The sequence below is a fragment of the Somniosus microcephalus genome, chromosome 12, assembly GCF_052327205.1.
Source record: "Somniosus microcephalus isolate GS21.2 chromosome 12, FLI_Smic_1.0, whole genome shotgun sequence".
NCBI classification, from domain to species: domain Eukaryota; kingdom Metazoa; phylum Chordata; class Chondrichthyes; order Squaliformes; family Somniosidae; genus Somniosus; species Somniosus microcephalus.
This window is the reverse complement of record NC_140998.1, coordinates 224,841,124-224,862,234: the sequence shown is the minus strand read 5'-3', so window position 1 is coordinate 224,862,234 and position 21,111 is coordinate 224,841,124. Positions and strand designations below refer to the sequence as shown.

Genomic DNA, 21,111 nt, shown 5'->3' with positions numbered 1-21,111 from the left:
TCGTCGTCATACGTGTCTTCACACTGTTCCCTTTGGGGAACTGTATGAAGTGGTGGAAGGATTTATGGCCGTGATTAACGCTCATTCCGTGACCGTAACCATCTTTGAACCAGCCATTAGGGCGGTTAGTCCTATGGCGGGAGGGTTTTACGGGCTCCCACAAGCTATACAAGGAGGGGGGCCACCCACACCCACGGACGCAAATATCCCACTGGATGTCAACCCAGAATTTAGAGCCGGAGCTCCGACTCCACTTGCCGGGACTGTCTGGAGCGGGGTTCGAAACCCTACCCTGATCTAGGCCCAGCGGCAGGGATCCTACCGCTATGACAAAGGCCCAATCCGATTAGCAATGTGAAATGGCAGCATAGGGCTCCAGTCACGGGGAGGGAAAAGGCGCAGGAAACGTATGGGTGTCACCTTTTGTGCGGAGTGGGCCTTTTGCGTAGCAGTAAGCATCCCCGCCGCTGGGCCAGAAGGAGTAGGGTTTTGAACCCCACTCCAGACAGTCCCGGCAAGTGGAGTCGGAGCTCCAACTTTAAATTCTGGGTGGACATCCAGCGGGATACTTGCGTCCGTGGGTGTTGGCGGCCGCCCCCCCCCCTCAGATGGGTTGTGGGAGCCCGTAAAACCCTCCCGCCATAGGACTAACCACCCTAATGGCTGGTTCAAAGATGGTTACGGTCACGGAATGAGCGTTAATCACGGCCATAAATCCTTCCACCACTTCATACAGTTCCCCAAAGGGAACAGTGTGAGGATGCGTCCGATGATGAGCTCTTGCGCAATGCACCTCCTTGGACCCTGTCGCAGGTGCGAGGGGGCAAGTGGTGCAAGTGGTAAATTTTTTATTTTATTGACATGTAAAATGTTGGCCCAATAATTCCCTTCCAAATGCGCTAGTACGGTCGGGGTACTTACGCATCTGGCCGGATGAAATGCCGGTTTTCAGCATGCACAGTGCATGTGGGGAAAACCGGCATTTCCTGTCCTCTGAACGAAGGGGTTCAGAGGCAGAACGCGTGCGACTGCACATGCAGCGCGTGCGCAGTATAATTCGCCGCTTTCATTAATGCTTTCAGTGAGGTCCAGTCATTACAACTTACACATGAAAAAAGCATGGGTACAGTTGCTACAGAGGCTGCGGAGGAAGATATTTCTTATCGTGGAGCTTCTGAAAGTATGTATGTCTGTATATATTCCTTTGCGTGTTATGTATATATTCCTTTACTTATGTGTATGAATGTATTATTTAATTATGACTTTCAGAGAAAGTAACTTATTGGAAAATCATAATTAAAAACATACATTCATAGTAAAGGAATATAAAACATACATGCATATACGTAAAGGAATATATGTGGACATACATACATAACTCATTCTCACATTCCATTCACACAGCCACAATTGCTCCTTCTACCTACCGTGCCGAAAACCCTTTAAAAAAAAAAAAAATTTTAACTTTAAAACTTACTTAAAATTTCTTAAAATAACTTCCCTCCCTTTCCCAAACAAAAATATTGCATTTCAAAAGCTCCACGATAAAATATATCTTCCTCCACAGCCAATGAACCACTTTACACTTGCTTTTTTTCAGTGTAAGTTCTGAGGACTTACCCTCACGGATTTCATGAATGAAATCCACGAAGTTCACTGCGCAAGCGCTGCCTGTGCAGTCGCACGCGCTCGAGGTCTGGAAATGCCGGCGTTCCCCGCATGCGCTGTTCCTGCTGAACGCCGGCATTTCCAACGGCCAGAAGCGTGAGTACCCCGAGCGCACTCACGCTTCTGGCCTGGAATTTCTGGCCCAATATTACCCTTGTGGTTCTGCTTTTTAATTTGGCCCCTAGCTGCTCAAACTCCCTCAGCAGAACCTCCTTCTTTGTCCTATCTATGTCGTTGGTACCAACATGGACTACGACAACTGGATCCTCCCCCTCCCACTCCAAGTTTCTCTCCAGCCCAGAGGAGATGTCCTTAACCCTGGCACCGGGTAGGCAACACAGCCTTCGGGACTCTCGCTCTCGGATGCAAAGAACTCTATCTATCCCCCTAACGATACTATCCCCTACCACTACAACATTTCTTTTAACTCCCCCCACTTGAATGGCCCCCTGCTCCACGGTGCTGTGGCCAGGTTGCTCATCCTCCCTGCAGTCCCTGCTCCTGTCCCCACAGGGAGTAAGAGCCTCGAACCTGTTGGACAAGTGCAAGGGCTGCGGCTCCTCCAACACTACCTCCTGGATCCCCGTACCTGCCTCACTTCTAGTCACACCATCCTGACCCTGGCCACGGACTATATCTGCATTAATTAATCTAATTGGTGTGACTACCTCGTGATACACAGAGTCCAGGTAACTCTCCCCCTCCCTGATGTGTCTCAGTATTTGAAGCTCGGACTCCAGCTCTTCAACACGGAGCCGGAATTCCTCGAGCAGCCAACACTTCTTGCAAATGTGATCACCGTGAGCATCAATGGTGTTCACCAGCTCCCACATATTGCAGCAGCAACACATCGCCTGATCTCCCATTCTATGTAATTAATTAAATTTATTAATATTATTCTTAAATATCCTCTGCCCCGGTTCTAGATGGTGAATATCACACCTTAGAAACTACAAACCAAAGAGATTTAAGCTTAAAAGGGAGAAATACTTACCAACCAATCACTTACCTGCTTTCTGGTGACATCACAATTGGATTACTTTTTACCTCTCTCCTTCCAGACTGGAGACTGGAGATTGGTAAAACTTACCTGGTCTCTGGGACTTTTATACCCCGCTCTGCCGCTCAGGATTCCCGCCGACGCACTGAGGCCTTATCTGGTCTCTGGGGACTTTTATACCCCGCTCTGCCGCTCAGGATTCCCGCCGACGCACTGATAGGTAATAAAACTTGATTTTTCTCTCATCCAAACCACTTGTCCGTTTTAAAATCATTAATTATAAATTCCTCCACTCAGAACTGAAGGAGGGGTAGCGATTCTAAACCGCTGTTTGTAAATTGGTTTAGAGTGCAGCAGCAAAGGCTGCTGGCCAGCTAAATTACCATAAACCAGTTAAAAGATGCCCCCCTTACAATTGGCGAGCCAGGTAGGAGTGGAGGCAGGTTTTGATTTAATAAGTGGTCTGGATCTGGAGAAAGCATCAGCTCTTGTTTCTCTCGTTGTTTTCAGTATGTGGGTACCCCTGCGGATGTTAGCAGCAGCGTGTAGGCTTACCTATCATGGTATAGGTGGCTGGGTTAAGAAGGGTGAGAAGAGGGTGCAGGAGGAGGTTGAAGAGGCCAAGAATCGGGAGTCCCAGCTTGAAAAATGCCAGGCGGAGGTAGAACGCCTCAGAGAGGTGTATGAGGCCAGAGCTAGTGGTATGAGGGTGCGGGAAGAGAATGCACGCCTCACACTAGAGGTCACGAAATGCCAGGCATTTATAGAGCGCCTTGTGCAGGAAGTCACAGAGGCGAGGGACAGAGAGATGGGGCTACAAGAGGAGAATGCACACCTCACCCAAGAAGCTAGCGAGGGAGAGAGCCATGCGAGAAACGAGATAGAATTCCGAAAGTACCAAATCACTGAGGCCAGGGAAAATGAGATGAGACTGAGGGAAGAGAATGCCAGGTTTGGTGAAGCAGATCATTGCCCCTGTAGGGCAGAGATAGAGGCCTAGAAATTCAGTTAAGGCCCGCCAGCAGGCTAACGCCCAAAAGTTAGCGCTGCGCGCGGAGCCAGTTGCGCGCGCCAGAAATTCACTTATAGCGCCCCAAGTCGGAACCGGGCGCTGTTCCAGGGTGTGCCCGCCTCCGCTTGGGGCGCTGAAAGTGAATTTCAGTGCTCCAGCTGCCACTGCGCCACCCGATGCGGTGCGGCAGGCTGGGGTACTGCAGGCCTCCTCCTTCTCTTAAGGAGGAGCTGCCTGCAGCCGTGAGATCGCCGCTGGATTCTGCCGGCAAATGAGCCCGGCACCACGGAGAAGTGCCGGGCTCGCGGGAATCAGCCACCAATGCCGCGGGGGGGGGTGGTGTAGGAGGCCGGGGAGGGAGGTGCGGGCAGGCGGCCGCCGAAAAAGCGGCCGACCGCACCTCCACCTTAAAGCACCCCAGTAGCGCAGCAGTACGGCCCCGTTTTTCAAACGCTGTTTGCGGCCGCAACTAAATATGGGGTTGGGGCCGGAAGCGGGGCGGTACCGGGGCACTGCGCACACCGATGACGTCATCGGTGTCGGCGCAGCGCTACCGGCTACCGCCGCCATTACCGCAGCGCTGAATATCAGCGCACCCTCTTACACTGGCGCAGAAACCCTCTTTGGGCGAAAAGTGGGCGCAAAGCCTACTGAATTTCTAGGCCAGAAAGCCTTAACGTGGCTTTAAAGGTAGCAAGGGGAATGATTTGCGTGATCAGCCCGAAGGCAGGTCAGCTGGATTTTACTGGCAACCCAAATCAAACCGCCCCAGAGGCAACACCCAGGGAAAGGCTGGCTAGGGAATTAGAGACCCCAAGGCCGCAGCCCACAGCTCCGAGTCTTGAGGAGCTCTGGCAGCGAGGAGTGGTGGACAATGGGGTGGTAGGAGAACACCAGCAGGTCCCGCTATGCAGGCGGGGACCAAGATCAGTGTACCCCCTCCAACAACGGAGGTACGGTCCGCCTGTGAGGAGTGAGCCTGAGAATAGGAATCCTCAGCCCACAGCAAGTTCGAGTTCACAGGTAAGCACTGTGGCTTGTGTGGGGGGAGGAGCCATTCATGTTCAGAGTAAGCTGTTTAAGCCAGGGAACAGGGAAGGAGAGTTCTGGGACCCCTGTAGAGCAGGTCCAGTAGCAGAAATCCGGGACAAGGGAGGCACACAGGGGATAGTTTTGGCCCCAGACAAAAGGCAGGTCCAAAATTCCCCATTTAAAGCCACCTGGGTGAGGGAACATGAGTTTGCTGTCCATGCAAGTTCAAGTTCACAGCCTACAAAGACAGGCAATGTGGCTTGCTTCCAGGGAAAAGTTGTCCAGCCCACCAATTGGAACGCTTCACTACCCCAGTGGGACCCTAGTTTTGCCCAAAGTTCAAATTTAAAAGGATTAGGTGGCTCAGAAACAAAGAAACAGCAGCCTGGGATTAGAAATCAGCAGCTGCTGCCCATTCATTCACTGAAACTGCCCGCGCAGGCGCTGGTCTGGAGACAGGAATCCCCCAGTCTTCCGAACAGCAGATTCATGCAGGTGCAGTGGCCTGTTTAAAGGGACCAGCTTCCCAGCCTGCTTCTAGAGTGGTCCCCCCCATGATGTGGGACCCTGGGGGGGGGCAGGGATAGCAATCCCTCTTGCAGGAGACATAGGGAGGGAGCTGACACCAGGTTTTAAACATGGGGAGGAAAATTTCCAGCCACCAGCAGCGGGTGGTGAGAGTATACCTGCCCCCAGCACAGGAGTGGGCAGGGAAGAGCAGACAAACCCAGAGAGAGATTTGCACCGGCAGGCTGCCAGGTACATTACACAGTGCGGGCTATTTGGACATGGGGGAGAAGGTTCCCAGCCAGCTGGTGCTGTGACCCAAGCTCAGGGTCCGCCAGCCAAATTTTCCCCCATAGAGACACCCCTCAGAAGGTCTCAGCGGGTGCCCCAGCCTAAGGAAGCATGGTCACCCACTTTACAGTGGGGTAGGGCGGTCTCCCGAACCAGGGAGAAGCCAAAGAACAGGGGTCCCCACTCAACAGCCATAAGCTGCGGGGGACCAGAGACAGGAGGCAGTCCAGCTTCGCTGCAGCCAGCAGCAATCTGCGACAGTGCCAGAGATTAGCCTGGCCATCCGGAGTCGGGCAGCACTTGTATTATAGCTAGGTGTGCATATAGCTTGCTTTAAGGTGTAAATTTTAGTTTCATATAACCAGTTTGAAGTTTAAGTTTAGAGAGTTTAAGTTTACATGTGTGCCGAATGTTTGTATTTTGGTCCAAGGTCAAGGGACCCGACCATGTCTCCACCTAAGGCAGCAGGTCAGTGAGAGACCTGGCTGCATGTCCTTTTAAGTTTTTGCAGGAGATTGGACAAAGAAGCTGCCCCGTTCGCCCAGCCCGAGCTGGGCATCGAATAAAGATACGGATACGGAATGTTGGGGATCACCTCGCCACTGGATGAATCCAGGAGACCCCACAGCGATCTTCGGGAAAAACTGGACAAGGTCCGGAGGCACTTGCCTACTCCTCCTACGGGGAGGAGATGGCCCCAGCTGGGTGGGGCATGGCCCCCAACCCAGCACTATCCTGACCGAAGTTCACTTGCGGGAGACCTCGCTGTTGAGGAGTCATGATGGGGAAGCGCGGGCGCCTTGTCTGATAGGGACGCGTTCCCCGGGGGTGGGTGGTGATGGCCCGGGAAAGATCGTATAGGGAGGGGGAGACCCAAGAGTCGCGTGGGTGCGGTTGGGGGAGGGAGGAACTCACCCGGGGGCCCACGGGCAAAGAGGGTAAGTGTGGCTGGGAAGGATGAGTGGGTGGCCGGATCTGGGTGGGGCCAGGGAGAGCCGCCACACAGGCACCCATCATTTTCTGCAGCCAGTCGAGGGAAGATGGGAGGGGGAGGGACTGGGAGTCGAGATCCCATGCTCCCCGGTCTCGGTCTGTGCTAAGATATATTTTAAACATGAGGGGTACCCCGCCTCCACAAAAGGACAAGGGAACGGCTTGGGGCTGGCGGACAGGCTGGTCTGTAAATCCATTCTGCCTGTTTTAAAGTTTAAGACAATCAACAGGGGGGTGTAAAGTACTTTTACTGCCCGGGTGAGAGGAGCAATACCCACTCGAATTTCGCAACCCATCATCGGCACGTGATGGTCAGGGTTTTATTTAAGCATGTTGTTTCAAATGTTTAATGTTTTTTTGTATCTTGTGTTACAGCCCCAAGTTGAGCAGAGGCGTAGGATCCTCTCCGTGCTTGGAATCATTTTGTGACAACTCCAAGTTGAGCAGAGGCATAGGACCCTCTCCGTGCTTGGGATCATTTTGATTACATTTTGTAATAAGTTATAACGTAAAAGGTGTTTGTAAATTTGGTTTACATTGTATAATTTTACAAGCGTGTAGGGGTATGAGGCCCCTTATTGAAAACTGAAGTATCTGTAAGATGCCTACCGTACCATGGTTTTCTTTTCTTGAATTTAAGGGGAATAGATGGGATGGGGATCAGTGGCAGATAGCTATTAGGTAAATACAGGGGATGGTTGTTTGTGAGGGGTCAGAAATTATTGCTCATTTCTTCAAGAGGATACTACAAGCGAGCTGGAAGTATCCAAGGGCGGACTGTAAGAATTCGCAATAATTTACAGTTCTGAAGATTAATTTTTTTTGATTAAAGAATCCCTGGGCGTTGTGCTTTTAAATTTCCAGGGATAAAAATGGCTGTCACCACATGGCCGAAGACAAAGGGGCTTGGAAAGCAGCTTTCTGTGTCTGGAAGTAAGGTTCAATGGAGACAAAACTTTACCACAGGACAATGCTTTGTTTACAAAGCATTTGAATGCTATTAGCATTTGTTTATATATTGAGTGGATACATCTAAACTGCAGAAGAGACTTCTGTATCTTGAATGGGAACCGTTTAAGAACTGAATGGATTTAAATCACCTAGCATTCTGGACAATAGAGCAGTTGTATTTCCCTTTTGTTTCAGCCCAGGGAGCTCCGGAAGACACATTAACCCAGTCCAACCACTCTGAGTTAGCCAATCACAGCTTTCTCTTGTGTATTGGACCCTTTGGGCGGGAATTTTGCACACAGCCCTTGCAGGGCAGAATGGCAGGACCTCACCAGGTATAAAAGATAGCTGCTGAGAAGCTATCACTCTCTCTTTTACTTTGCTGGACCACAGGTGAGCAGGGTGTTCTGACTCCTCAACAAGGCAACCTAGCAGGAGTTAGGGGGTGGTGATTTAAGGTAATTGCTAAGATTGTTTAAGTAACATTGGAGCCATTTTATCCCTCGTTTTCGCTGTCTGCAACCCCCTGTTATATAGTTTTACTGTGATTACTGTGTTCGTGTGGTATAGTTTATTCTTTTGATTGTAGATTATTTAGGTAATAAAACTTGATTTTTCTCTCATCCAAACCACTTCTCCGTTTTAAAATCATTAATTATAAGTTCCTCCACTCAGAACTGAAGGAGGGGTAGCGATTCGAAACCGCTGTTTGTAAATTGGTTTAGAGTGCAGCAGCAAAGGCTGCTGGCCAGCTAAAGTACCATAAACCAGTTAAAAGATGCCCCCCTTACAAATGGGACTAAAAGCCATCACATCCCCTGGACCCCTACATCCTCGGGTTCTACAAGAGATAACTGCAGAGATAGTGGGTGCATTGGTCGTGATTTTCCAAAATTCCCTTGATTCTAGAACAGTTCCAGCGGTGTGGAAGGCAGCAAATGTAACACCGCTATTCAAGAAAGGAGGGAGAGGGAAAACATAGAACTACCGTCCAATGTTTGCTTGACATCAATTGTCAAGAAAATGCTGGAATCCATTATTGAGGAAGTGGTAACAGGGCATTTAGAAAATCGTAATATCATTAGGCAGAGTCAACATGGTTTTATAAAGAGAAATTGTGTTTAACAAATTTATTAGAGTATTTTTGAGGATGTAACTCGCAGGGTAGATTGTAAATTTGGATTTCCAAAAGGCATTCGATAAGGTGCTACATAAAAGGTTGTTATGCAAGATAAGGGCTCATGCGGTTGAGGGTAATTTATCAGCATGGATAGAGGATTGGTTGACGGACAGAAAACGGAGAGTAGGGATAAACGCATCATTTTCGGGTTGGCGGGCTGTAACTAGTGGGGTGCCGCAAGGATCAGTACTTGGGCCTCAGTTATTCACAATTTATATTAATAACTTAGATGAAGGGACCGAGTGTAATGTATCCAGGTTTGCTGACGTTACAAAACTAGGTGGGAAAGTGAGCTGTGAGGAGGGCACAAAGAGCCTGTAAAGGGGTATCGACAGGTTAAGTGAGTGGGCAATAAGGTGGCAGATGGAGTATAATGTGAGGAAATCTGAGGTTATTCAGTTTGGTAGGAAGAATAGAAAAACAGAATATTCTTTAAATGGTGAGAAACTATTAAATGTTGGTGTTCAGAAAGATTTAGGTGTCCTCATACAGGAAGCACAGAGTTAGCAAGCAGGTACAGCAAGCCATTAGGATGGCAAATGGCAAGACGGTCTTTATTGCAAGGGGGCTGTAGTACAAGATTAAGGAAGTCTCGCTACAATTGTGTAGGGCTTTGGTGAGACCACACCTGGAGTACTGTGCACAGTTTTGGTCACCTTATCTGAGGAAGGATATACTTGCCTTAGAGGCGGTGCAACAAAGGTTCACTGGATTGATTCCTGGGATGAGCGGGTTATCCTATGAGGAGAGATTGAGTAGATTGAGCCTATACACTGGAGTTTAGAAGAATGAGGGGTGATCTCATTGAAACATATAAGATTCTGAGGGGGATTGTAGGGTAGACTGAGAGGCTGTTTCCCCTGGCTGGACAGTCGAGAACTAGGGGGCAGAGTCTCAGGATAAGGGGTCGGCCATTTAAGACTGAGATGAGGAGGAATTTCTTCACTCAGGGAGTTGTGAATCTTTAGAATTCTCTGCCCCAAAGGGCTATGGATGCTGAGTCATTGAGTATATTCAATGCTGAGATAGATAGACTTTTGGAATCATGGGGAATCAAGGGATATGGAGATCGGGCGGGAAAGTGGAGTTGAGGTCGAAGATCAGTCATGATCTTATTGAATGGTGGAGGAGGCTCGAGGGGCCGTATGGCCGACTCCTGCTCCTAATTCTTATTGTTCTTATATAATATAACATAAAAACAGAAAATGCTGGCAATACTCAGCAGGTCAGACAGCATCTGTGGAGAGAGAAACAGAGTTAACGTTTCAGGTCGATGACCCTTCGTCAGAACTCTTATGTCCTTATGTTATGTATAGAGACTAAAGAAGCTCTGATTGGTTCCCTTGGATGACAAGTCCTGATTGCTGATTGGTCCCCTTGGAGGACAAGACACACCCAGCAGTTTCTCTGGAATGTGTAATTAGATCCTCCCAGCCGACGTAATCAGTTACTTTGCAAAGTGTAATTCGAGCCATTCTGACTGCGAACTCCAGACAGAACAGAGCTCACTTGGAACAGACAGGGCTCACCCTCGCGGGTTAAGACCATCTCCCACCCCCCAAACAACTTCCTGACCTCCCCACCCACCCAACCTCCTGAGCCCCTCCCCACCCCACTCAACCTCCTGAGCCCCTCCCCACCCCACCCAACCTCCTGACCTCCTCCTCACCCCACCCAACTTCCTGACCTCCTCCCCACCCCACCCAACTTCCTGACCTCCTCCTCACCCCACCCAAAATCCTGACCCCCTCTCCACCCCACCCAACCTCCTGACCTCCTCCTCACCCCACCCAACTTCCTGACCTCCTCCCCACCCCACCCAACTTCCTGACCCCCACCCCGCCCAACTTCCTGACCCCCTCCCCACCCCACCCAACTTCCTGACCTCCTCCCCACCCCACCCAACTTCCTGACCTCCTCCCCACCCCACCCCACTCAACTTCCTGACACCCTCTCCGCCCCGCCCAACTTCCTGACCTCCTCCCCACCGTCACGTCACGTCAGAATGTGAATTCTCAGTGTAAGGACGTGCCAAAATGCTGTAGTTGCATTTTACAGCCAGTCGGTCATGTTTCAACGTCCCAGTGTCCTGTATCACTGTATCCACTGACACTTGGTGAGCATCATCATGGGGGTGGGGTGGGTTGTGCTGCGGCGGGGGGGCGGTGTGCTGGGGGTGTGTGCTGGGGTGGGGGTGTGTGCTGGGGGTGTGTGCTGGGGTGGCGGGGTGTGCTGGGGGGGTATGCTGGGGGGTGCTGGGGTGGGGGGTGTGCTGGGGGGGTGCTGGGGGTGTGTGCTGGGTGGGGGGTTGTGCTGGGGGGGTGTGCTGGGGGTTGCTAGGGTGGGGGGGAGTGCGTGCTGGGGGTTGCTGGGGTGGGGGGGTGTGCTGGGGGGTGTGCGGGGGGTGGGGTGGGGTGTGTGCTGGGGGTGGCTGGGGTGTGTGCTGGGGGTGGAGGGATGGGCTGTGTGCTGGGGGTGTGTGCTGGGGGTGGGTGGGGTGTGTGCTGGGGGGTGGGGGGTGTGTGCTGGGGTGGGGTGGGGGGGGGTTTGCAGAGACGGCTAATAATGGAAGTCCTTATGCTTACACTAAATATTGCAACTTTCATATGCATCATCGAAAATTTACAGTCATGTTTAATTTGAACTGCATTCTCTTTCTGATTAAATGCTCCGCTTTACAGATTGTAGCAGTGAAGGATGAAATAAGGCTCGTGCTTAAAGCTTATCTCCGGGGTTTCCGCCAGTTTTGACGTGTGTTTTTACAGACTGACTTTGGATGAAAACTTGTTGGAAACAAATGAGATTTTCCCCACTCTTCCCTAGTAGAATAGTGTGTCATTGTGGAAGGATTCGTCGGCGGCGGATTAGGAGTCTGACGGGCCACCACGTGTCTATTCTTTCCATGGCCGTAAACATCTTTATTCCAGTTGATGAGGCCGGAGAGTCTTATGGGTCTGGCGCCCACACCCAGCAGAAAAGAGTATTTGGCTGGAATCAACCTAGAATTGTGAGTCAGATCTTAAATTTCCACTCTCCAGTATTGTTGGAAACTGGGCTCGAAACCGACTCCTTTGGGCTCAGAGGCCACAATGCTACCAGTAAGTCAAGGCTCACTCGGGCAAACTGGTGCCAATCCATTGGTAGTTAAAAAAAAGCATAAGATTATAGTGTTTATTTCTACCCTCCACTTCACCCCTGCTCCGGCCTCTAGGGGGCGCGCTATTGTTGAATTTCCCTCCTTTTCTGCATAGTTCATTTCTAACACAAACTTCCTTCAGGACGGTACGTGAATGCAAATCTTGGTTGAATGCAAATCATGTTAGACTTTTCACCCATCTTTCCCCAGGTGTAATTGACTGCCAGATGGTAACAAACAATCTCCAGATTACTACCAGTGCCACGTGCTAGTGAGTACAGATATAGGAAGATAGAGCAGATGAATGCGGGCTGGAGAGATGGTGTCAGAGGGGGGGCTTTAGATTCCTGAGGAATTGGAACCGTTTCTGGGGGAGGTGGGACCTCTACAAGCCAGACAGGTAGAACCTCAACGGGAAAGGGCCCAATATCCTCGCGGGGGATTTTGCTAGTGCTGTTGGGGAGGGTTTAAACTAGCTTGGCAGGGGGATGGGAACCTGAGGGTACAAGCAGAAGGGAGAAAAGCTAAGCTGGAAATAGATGATAGGGGTTCAGGTGAAGGGGTATTTAGGAAGGCAAATAGAAAGGAGAAGGCAATAGTGCAGGGCAACGACAGGGGTAACGATAACCAGAATGCATCAGGAAGGCGCAGAGCGTACATGCGTAAGAGTGCACCAGAAAATAGAGTCAGAGTAAGGAAAAATGATAAGATAAAATTAAAGGCTCTTTATCTCAATGCACGCAGCATTCATAACAAGATAGATGAGTTGACGGTACAAATAGAAATAAATGGGTATGATCTGATAGCCATTACAGAGATGTGGTTGCAAGGTGACCAAGGCTGGGAACTGAATATTCAGGGGTATTTAACATTTCGGAAGGACAGGCAGAAAGGAAAAGGAGGTGGGGTAGCTCTGTTAATAAAGGATGAGATCACTGCAGTGGTGAGGAATTATATTGGCTCAGAAGCTCAACATGTAGAGTCAGTTTGGGTGGAGGTAAGAAATATCAAGGGTAAGAAGTCACTGGTGGGAGTAGTCTATAGGCCCCCTAACAGTAGCTATACTGTAGGACAGAGTATAAATCAAGAAATAATGGGGGCTTGTAAGAAAGGTACTGAAATAATCATGGGTGATTTTAATCATCATATAGATTGGACAAATCAAATTGGCAAGGATAGCCTTGAGGATGAGTTCATAGAGTGTATTCGGGATGGTTTCTTAGAGCAATACGTTGAGGAACCAACCAGGGAGAAGGCTATTTTAGATCTGGTAATGTGTAATGAGACAGGATTAATTAATGATCAAATAGTAAAGGATCCCCTAGGAAAGAGTGATCATAGCATGGTAGAATTTCAAATTCAGTTTGAAGGTGAGAAACTTGGGACTGAAACAAGTGTTCTAAAGTTAAATAAAGGCAATTACAAGGGTATGAGGACAGAGTTGGCTAAAGTGGATTGGGAAAATTGATTAAAGGGTAAGACGGTAGATCAGCAGTGGCAGACATTTAAGGAGATATTTCATAAATCACAGCAAAGGTGTATTCCAGTGAGAAAGAAAGACTCCACGAGAAGGATGCACCAACCGCAGCTAACTAAGGGAGTTAAGGATGGTATCAAATTGAAAGAAAAGGCATACAATGTTGCGAAGATTAGTGGTAGGCCAGAGGCTAAAAAAAATAAGTGGGAGAAGTTAGAGTATGAGATTAAACTACCGAATAATATAAAAACAGATAGTAAGAGCTTCTACAGGTATATAAAAAGGAATAGAGTAGCTAAAGTAAACATTGGTCCATTCGAGGAGGAGACTGGGGAATTAATAATGGGAAATAGAGAAATGGCAGAGACTTTAAACAATTATTTTGGATCGGTCTTCACGGTAGAAGACACTAAAAACATCCCAATAAGAATAGATAATCAAGGGGCTATAGAGAGAGAGGAACTTAAACAATCTCTATCACTAGAGAAAAAGTACTAGGCAAACTAATGGTGCTAATGGTCGACAAGTCCCCTGGACCTGATGGCCTGCATCCTAGGGTCTTAAAGAAGTGGCTGCAGAGATAGTGGATGTGGTAAACCACTGTTATAGTTATCACTGTATATTGTTCTCACTGTTCTCACTGTCACATCACTACACGAGGTCGCCTCTTGTCGCACTGTTATACCTGGGCTGACCACCTCCGACTCCGCCCATTACCTGCCCAGGTATAAAGGTAGCTGACTGGCTAGTATTCCTCCCTGTTGGATCGGATCACCCACGAGGGTGGGCTCTGTTATTTAGCCAATAAAAACCTTCAGTTACGTTCTTAACTCGTCGCCTTTTATTGGACTAATTGATAGGCATATCAATTTTATTGGCTAAATTTTAAAGATGTCTGATAATGAACAGCAACAGCAAGGAGCTCACCCAGCAGCACAGCAACAGCAGCCTCCAGACAACGGGCCACACCAGCCGGCTTGGCTGCAAGCCTTGAAACCACCATACCTGGATCTAAACCCACAGGCACCAAACTCAGCCAACGACTTCAAACACTGGCTGGACTGCTTCGAATCGTACCTGGAGGAAGCCGTCGTCCCTCAGAGATCCAAACTAAGAGTCCTGAAAGCCCAAGCGAGCCCGAGAGTATATACACTCATCCAGGACATGACTACGTACGACGACGCCATCAACCTACTGAAACAGCAGTACCGGAGCCCGGTAAACTACATGTACACTAGGCATCTCTTAAGATCTCGCCAGCAACAGCCAGGAGAATCGATAGCTGAATTTTCACGAGCGCTGAGACAACTCGGCAGGAACTGTGACTTTAAAGCGGTGACGGCTACTGCGAACATGGAAGACAATGTCCGCGACGCCTTGGTGAGAGGCCTACGTTCCGACTACACACGGCAAAGACTGCTTGAAGCTAAGGACATAGACCTGGACAAGGCCGAAGCCCTCGCCCTCACCCTAGAGGCCACCCAGCAAGACCAGGAAGCGTTTGCCAGGTACTATTCGCGACCCTGGGACTCGGGCCCGACCCCCACCCCACCACCCTTCACAGCGCTGCCCCCGGGACCTACCTCAGCGTCTGCATCACGGATCCGACCGGGCCCGCTAGCCCCGGTACCGGCCCCGACATCAGGCAACCCCGATCGGGCCGCTGGCTGCTTCTTTTGCGGCCAGGAGAAGCATCCGAGGTCGCGCTGCCCAGCCAAAAACTCGACCTGCAAAACCTGCCTCAAGAAAGGCCACTTCTCCAAGGCCTGCAGAAGCAAATCCTCAGAAGCCAGCAGTGCCTCATGCGAACCCTGGGGGCGGCCATCTTTGTGCGGGGCAGCCGAAGCCTGCAGAGCCTCATGGGAAAACCAGGGGCGGCCATCTTTGTGCGGGGCAGCCGAAGCCTGCAGAGCCTCATGGGAAAACCAGGGGCGGCCATCTTTGTGCGGGGCAGCCGAAGCCTGCAGAGCCTCATGGGAACAGCAGGGGCGGCCATCTTTGTGCGGGGCAAACGATTTAAACAGAGCCTCATGTGAACTACGGGGGCCGCCATCTTCGCCGCCATCTTGTCATGACAACGACGCGCTCATCTACACCCTAGCTTCCGTGACCCTGGATCAAGCCCGCCCGCACCACCTGGCCAGCTCAATGATGGACATCAAAGTCAACGGCCACGCCACGACCTGCCTGTTCGACAGCGGAAGCACGGAGAGCTTCATCCACCCAGACACGGTGAGCCACTACTCCCTCCCCGTCCTGCCAACGCGCAGCCGCATCTCGATGGCATCGAGGTCGCACGCCACAGACATCAGCGGCTACTGTGTCGTGACATTGTCGGTTAAAGGGATAGAGTATAAAAATTTTAAACTCCTCGTACTCCCCCAGCTGTGCGCTGCCGTCATACTAGGGCTGGACTTCCAATCCCACCTCCAAAGTGTAACCCTAGCATACGGTGGACCCCTCCCCCCACTCACAGTCGACAACCAGCGAAAGTTAAACCGCCCACCGCGTAACACCTGCAGCCTATCCACCCTCAAGGTACCGCCACCTTCCCTGTTCGCTAACCTCACCCCCGACTGCAAACCTGTCGCTACTAAGAGCAGGCGGTACAGCGCTGGGGACAGAGCCTTCATTAGCTCTGAGGTGCAGCGACTCCTGAAAGAGGGCATTATTGAGGGGAGCAGCAGCCCCTGGCGTGCCCAGGTGGTGGTAGTCAAGACCGGCGACAAAAATCGCCTGGTTATCGACTACAGCCAGACCATAAACAGATACACCCAGCTGGACGCATACCCCCTCCCCCGCATATCGGACATGGTCAATGAGATTGCACAATACCGCGTATTCTCGACCATCGACCTCAAGTCGGCCTACCACCAACTCCCCATCAGCCCGGAGGACAGCCAGTACACCGCCTTCGAGGCGAATGGCCGCCTCTACCAATTCCTTAGGGTCCCCTTTGGTGTCACCAACGGGGTCTCGGTTTTCCAACGGGAGATGGACCGGATGGTTGACCAGAACGGACTACAGGCCACTTTCCCCTATCTCGATAACGTCACCATCTGCGGCCGCAACCGGCAGGACCATGACGTGAATCTGGAGAAATTCCTCCGTACGGCCCAACGGCTGAACCTCACCTACAATAAGGAGAAATGCGTGTTTAACACAGCGCGCCTTGCCATCCTTGGCTGTGTAGTAGAGAACGGAGTCATCGGCCCCGACCCCGAAAGAATGCGCCCCCTCATGGAGCTACCCCTCCCCCACTGTCCAAAAGCACTTAGGAGAACCCTGGGGCTTTTCGCCTACTATGCCCAATGGGTACCCAATTATGCGGACAAAGCCAGACCCCTCCTGAAAACCACATCCTTCCCCCTCACGGAAGAGGCGTGCGCGGCCTTCTCCCTCATTAAGGGAGACATAGCCAAGGCCACAATGCACGCAGTGGATGAGTCAATCCCCTTCCAAGTGGAGAGCGATGCATCCGACTTCGCCCTAGCCGCTACCCTTAACCAGGAGGGTAGGCCGGTAGCCTTCTTCTCAAGGACCCTACAGGGCCCCGAGACCCGACACTCGTCGGTCGAGAAGGAAGCCCAGGCAATTGTGGAGGCAGTACGGCGCTGGAGGCACTACTTGGCAGGCAAACGATTTACCCTCCTCACCGACCAACGCTCGGTTGCCTTCATGTTTAATAACAAGCTGAGGGGCAAGATCAAGAACGACAAAATCTTGAGGTGGAGAATCGAGCTTTCCACCTATGATTATGAGATCTTGTACCGGCCCGGTAAACTGAACGACCCCCCTGATGCTCTTTCACGCATTACATGCGCCAGCGCGCAAAGTGATAGACTTCAGACCCTCCACAATGACCTCTGCCACCCCGGAGTCACCAGACTCTACCATTTCATTAAGGCCCGCAACCTGCCATACTCCATCGAGGAGGTCAGGACCATGACCAGGAACTGCCAGATCTGTGCTGAGTGCAAACCGCACTTCTATAAGCCGGACAGAGCAAGCCTGATCAAGGCCACCCGCCCCTTCGAGCGTCTGAGCATCGACTTCAAGGGGCCCCTACCGTCATCCGACCGTAATGTGTACTTCCTCAACATCGTTGATGAGTACTCCCGTTTCCCCTTTGCCTTCCCCTGCCCAGACATGACCAGTAACACGGTCATTAAATGCCTGAACAAACTCTTCGCCTTGTTCGGGTTCCCGAACTATATACATAGTGACCGGGGCGCCTCCTTCATGAGCGAGGAACTCCGTCAGTTCCTATTGGAGAGGGGTATTGCAGCAAGCAGGACCACCAGCTACAACCCCCGAGGGAACGGCCAGGTGGAAAGAGAGAACGCGACGGTATGGAAGGCCACCCTCTTAGCCTTAAAGTCTAAGGGCCTCCCAACCTCCCGCTGGCAAGAGGTCCTCCCGATTGCGCTGCACTCCATCCGGTCACTACTTTGCACTGCCATTAACACCACCCCCCATGCCCGAATGTTTGTCTTCCCCAGGAAGTCGACTACGGGAACCACCCTACCAACCTGGCTGACCTCTCCGGGACCCGTCTTGCTGCGAAAGCACGTGAGGGCCCATAAAACGGACCCCCTGGTCGAGAAGGTGAACCTCCTGCACGCCAACCCCCAGTACGCCTATGTGGCTTACCCAGACGGACGGGAGGACACTGTCTCCTTACGAGACCTCGCACCCTCACCCCCCCCTCCCAACCCCCCGAGTCCAGCCGAGGTAGACGGCATGCCGGAACCCCACGAGCCTTTGCCGACTACGCAGACACCAGCTTTAACACCGGATAATGTAACACCGCCGCTGCGACGATCGGAGAGGCTAACGAAGCCTCCGGACAGACTGACATACCAGAGCTGGTAATACACTTCACCCCGCCGGACTCTAATCTAAACAAGGGGTGAATGTGGTAAACCACTGTTATAGTTATCACTGTATATTGTTCTCACTGTTCTCACTGTCACATCACTACACGAGGTCGCCTCTTGTCGCACTGTTATACCTGGGCTGACCACCTCCGACTCCGCCCATTACCTGCCCAGGTATAAAGGTAGCTGACTGGCTAGTATTCCTCCCTGTTGGATCGGATCACCCACGAGGGTGGGCTCTGTTATTTAGCCAATAAAAACCTTCAGTTACGTTCTTAACTCGTCGCCTTTTATTGGACTAATTGATAGGCATATCAGTGGATGCGTTGGTTGTAATCTATCAAAATTCCCTGGATTCTGGAGAGGTCCCAGCGGATTGGAAAACTGCAAATGTAATGCCCCTATTCAAGAAAGGAGGGAGACAGAAAGCAGGAAACTATAGGCCAGTTAGCCTAACTTCTGTCATTGGGAAAATGCTGGAATCCATTATTAAGGAGGTAATAGCAGGACATTTAGAAAATCATAAGACAATCAAGAAAAGTCAGCATAGTTTTATGAAAGGGAAATCGTGTTTGACAAATTTGCTAGAGTTCTTTGAGGATGTAAAAAACAGGGTGGATAAAGGGGAACCAGTAGATGTAGTGTATTTGGATTTCCAGAAGGCATTTGATAAGGTGCCACATAAAAGGTTACTGCACAAGATAAGAGTGCGCGGGTTGGGGATAATATATTAGCATGGTTAGGGGATTGGCTAACTAACAGAAAACAGAGAGTCGGGATAAATGGGTCATTTTCCAGTTGGCAATCAGTAACTGGTGGGGTGCCACAGGGATCAGTGCTGGGGCCTCAACTATTTACAATCTATATTAATGACTTGGATGAAGAGGCCGAGTGTACTGTAGCCAAATTTACTGATGGTACAAAGATAGGTGGGTGAGCAAGTCTTGAGGAGGACACAAGGAGTCTGGAAAGGGGTATAGAGAGGTTAAGTGAGTGGGCAAACATTTGGCAGATGGAGTATAATGTGGGAAAATGTGAGGTTATCCACTTTGGAAGGAAGAATGAAAAAGCAAATTATTATTTAAATGGAGCGAGACTACAAAATGCTGCGGTACAGCGGGATCTGGGGGTCCTAGTACATGAAACACAAAGTTAGCATGCAGGTACAGCAGGTAATTAGGAAGGCTAATGGAGTGTTGGCCTTTATTGCAAGGGGTATGGAGTATAAAAAGGTTGAGGGAAGGTTGATGTAACTTCACAGGGCGCTAGTGAGACTGCACCTGGAGTACTGCGTACAGTTTTGGTCTCCATATTTAAGGAAGGATATACTCGCACTGGAGGTTCATGAGGTTGATTCCTGGGATGAAGGGGTTGACGTATGACGAAAGGTTGAGCAGGCTGGGCCTATACTCATTGGAGTTTAGAAGAATGAGAAGTGATCTTATTGAAACATATAAGATTCTGAGGGGGATTGACAGGGTGGATGCTGAGAGGATGTTTCCCCTAGTGGGGGTATCTAGAACTAGGGGGGCACAGTTTCAGGATAAGGGGTCGCCCATTTAAGACGGAGATGAGGAGGAATTTCTTCTCTCAGAGGGTCGTGAATCTTTGGAATTCTCTACCCTGGAGAGCTGTGGAGGCGGAGTCATTGAACATATTCAAGGCGGAGATTGACAGACATTTGAACTACAAGGGAGTCGAGGGGTACGGGGAGCGGGCGGGGAAGTGGTGTTGAGGCCAAGATTGGATCAGCCAAGATCTTATTGAATGGCGGAGCAGGCTCGAGGGGCTGATTGGCCGACTCCTGCTCCTGTTTCTTATGTAAACAAACAGTAACCGTGGAGTTCATGAGATTAAAGTTTCACCTGATGTTGCTGTCAGTGGATTATCTGTAGCGAGAGAAGTAGTTGCAGTTCCTACAGAAAATGACAACAAATTAACATAAATAAAGGAATTTGATCAAAATAGATACTGAGGCTGAAAATTATCGATGAAGGTCGTTGCAAAAACAACCCCAATGGTTGACTCATGTCCTTCAGGGAGGGACCTGGGCTACAGGGGACTCCCGTCCCACACTACTTGGCTCAATCTTACTGCCCTGAAGCAACCACGGATGGACAATAAACACGGTCTTACCAACGTCATTTGCAGCTTAAGAACAAACTGAACAATTAGGTATTTCTGGAGGTAGTGATTGGGGTTCAATGCATGTGAAGATTTGGTAGGAAATTTCCAATAGGTTCTGGATAGATTTTGAAATGTGCTTAGGGTTATACTAACACTGAAAAAGCTTCAACATAAAACAGCCATGTTAAAGTACGGGTGGAAAACTCATTAATTGTCATTACCCTGTCCAATAATATCACGGAGATGTTTCGACCTGCTCAAACGGCAATTAAAGTACTGGACATAGCAATGTCTTACAAAGAAGGTAAATGTCATTGGGATAAACATGACACCTTCACTCCCTGCTTTCAAATACCTGCTTGGAGCGAAGTTCAGCAAGATTATGTATGGACAGGGATCTCCCCAAGTATAAGTCAGGTACTGTCAGTGTGCAAATGGATTCTGTAGGAACAGTCTCCCACCCACTGCTACTTTACACAGAGCATTTGGGTTTATTGCTAACAGATTTTGAACATTGCACAATACCCACAATCAACTGTTGCCCATTTGTTGAAAGGATCCATAATTCTGGTACAAATTTCACTGTATTTACAGCTCACCGACCCCCGCCTCACACATACATACCAACATTGAATGGTTTACAATGTCTCATCTCCTGATTCATTCCTGCAGTTACGAGACTTTGGTCGGAGCGTTCCCACCTCTGAGTCAGAAGTGGTATGGGATTGAACAATGCGAGAGGATCACTAGTTTGATATCCAGTAGGATACACGGGTCCAGTGGGTGTGAGTGACCTCCATTAGGAAGCCCATAAGAGTTCGCCCTCTGGAACGAACCTCCCTATTGGCTGGTGTAAG

General features: G+C 50.2%; 1 pseudogene; it reads left to right on the top strand.

Annotated features, from left to right (window-relative positions):
- LOC147110194 (uncharacterized) overlaps positions 1–21,111 on the top strand; it is a 305,775-nt pseudogene that overhangs the window by 169,553 nt on the left and 115,111 nt on the right.